At 29.2% G+C, this 2,389-nt stretch overlaps 1 non-coding gene across 1 annotated transcript; it reads left to right on the forward strand.

Annotated features, from left to right (window-relative positions):
* Positions 1–441: 441 nt before the first annotated feature.
* Positions 442–630, forward strand: LOC113702559 (U2 spliceosomal RNA). The gene has a single exon (XR_003451197.1). It is a non-coding gene; the product is annotated as a U2 spliceosomal RNA (small nuclear RNA).
* Positions 631–2,389: the final 1,759 nt, after the last annotated feature.

The following is a 2,389-nucleotide window of genomic DNA, read 5'->3' on the forward strand; positions in this document are numbered from 1 at the left end:
CAATGGAGTCAAGCTAGTTCGAAACTAGCTCGCTCGATCGAAAGAAGCCCATTTTTTTTATCCAACCACTCCTTACTTCCTTTCTATTTTCAATTGTCAAGTCCAAAATAATATATTCACACATATTATAACATAAGATATTAATAATTTATATATAAATTTATAATAATTCATAAATATTAGACATATAGTGTATATAATTATGTATTGAATTACGAGCCTAGGCTGAGTCCCATTTGAACTCGAATGTCGTATTAAAGTTTGAGTGGAGCCGGAGCCTAAACCTTCTAATACGGGCTCAGACCGAAAAGTCCAAAAATTTTATTTATTTTATGAATCAAATTTGAACTTGTCAAAACGCAACACGTGGAGTCTGATTGCCAAGCCCAAGCCAAAGTTCCCATCAATTTTCCTGATCCTTGATTATAAAACACTATCATATCACCTTTCTCTGCCTTTCGGCTAAGGTCGAGTGCTGTGTCTGTTCTTATTAGTTTAATATCTGAGACGTGGCCATCGGTGATATTAAATTAATTTTTCTAAGGGAAGGGTCCAATACAGTAGCTTGCTAGTGGTGCTCTCGCGTGCCGCCTTGGCATTGCCCTGCTGCCTTGGCCTAGAGCACATGCACATCCCATCTGAACCGAATGAAAAAGTAGCTATCATATTGTTATGCCAAATCTCTGCAAGCCAGCTATTGAATCGGTTTCGTTTGGATTAGCTGTTTTCAGAGGTGATTTTTAAAAATTTTACTGTAGATTTATATATGAAAAATTTTTACTGTAAATGTTTTTGGATTGTTTTTAGAGATATTTTTAAAATATATTTTTGAATATTTTTATAATTTAAAATTTTGTTGAGATTCATTTTAAATATATATTGGCTCTGTTTCTATATATTAATGTTTATTTATTTATATATATAATATTTTTATAATACAATACGCTTCCTCCGTCTCATCAAATTTGTCATTTTTTTGAAAGAACATGTAATTTATGTACAATAACAAATATAAATTAATTTTTTTAAGATGATAATTAATTTGAGGTAAAAAAAAGTAATAAATATAATAAATTTTATAAGATAGAGGGAGTAAGATTCCTGCTGTATAAATGTCACATGGTACATGAATCAAACGTATGATACGTAATTATAATCTAAGCATGAATAATTAACAGGTAGTGCAGGTGGAGAAACTAATTAATGGTGACCAATTATAATATGGATAAAAAAAATAGAAGTTGTTTGAACATTGTATTTCTTTAATGGTTAATCATTAAACCGATTGACATCACAATTCACAAGGAGAAGCAAAAGATTCCACGTCCTTTGCAGTTTGCAATGTTGAGCATTGAGCAAAATGTCTGCGAATTGGAATACGGATAATGTGATGGCGACAATATTTGTCCCAATTTAAAAAAGTTTAAGTTGTTTTCTTTGTTTTCTTTATTTTCTTTATATATGTCAATGTCCATCTACCAATAATTGTACCTCTATATTAGGTGTGATGATCTGATCCAATGATTTGAACTTCAATCTAAAAATATTTCACTGTAAAATTTGATGACTATGCTATATTTTTCAATCTAAGAATATTTCACGGTAAGATGTGTGACTATACGTAGGCCTATCAATCGGGTCTAATGAGTCGGACTTTCATAAGTTTAAACTCAACTCATTTAATTTGGAACATTTTCGGGTTTCCGCCTATAAGTTTCGGGTTCATAAATATGAAGTTTATACTCAACTCACCTAATATTCGGGTTGTGAGCCTTAATCGGGTTTACCCCAAACTCACTTATTACTCCTTAATTTTCTTAATACAATTACTATAATTATTAAATTGTAAAACTAGTTTAACATTTACAAGACTATAATATTAAAACTAAATATGAACAAATAATAGTTCTTAAAAAGTATATAAGCCAACAAATTTTCAACAATATTTATATTTAATTAGTTCAAAATACATGAAAAATAGTAATAAAACATGCGATCATAAGCCAATACATCTTTAAAAGTTAAAACCTTTTTATAATCTTGTGATTTGAATTCAAACATGCTTGATGATTTGTGTTTGTAGACCAAAAAGAAATCAACCAATATTATGCCAACACAAAAATTTACTTAACCAATAAGAAAAGTTAAAGATTCAGTTATGCATTACTAATATTGGCTCTCACGAAAACTCATGAAAAAGTTTTTAGATGTATTTTTGTATTTTGTAATTTATATATATTTAGTATTTAATAATAATATATATGGATATATAATAATATATAATATCAAAATATAAATATTGTATATATAGGTAATTAAAGGGCCGGGCCTATATCGGGTTTGAGCATAATAAGGCCTAAGCTCAGCTCATATTTAATTCGGGCATAAT

The sequence above is a fragment of the Coffea arabica genome, chromosome 7e, assembly GCF_036785885.1.
Source record: "Coffea arabica cultivar ET-39 chromosome 7e, Coffea Arabica ET-39 HiFi, whole genome shotgun sequence".
Taxonomy (NCBI): Eukaryota; Viridiplantae; Streptophyta; class Magnoliopsida; order Gentianales; family Rubiaceae; genus Coffea; species Coffea arabica.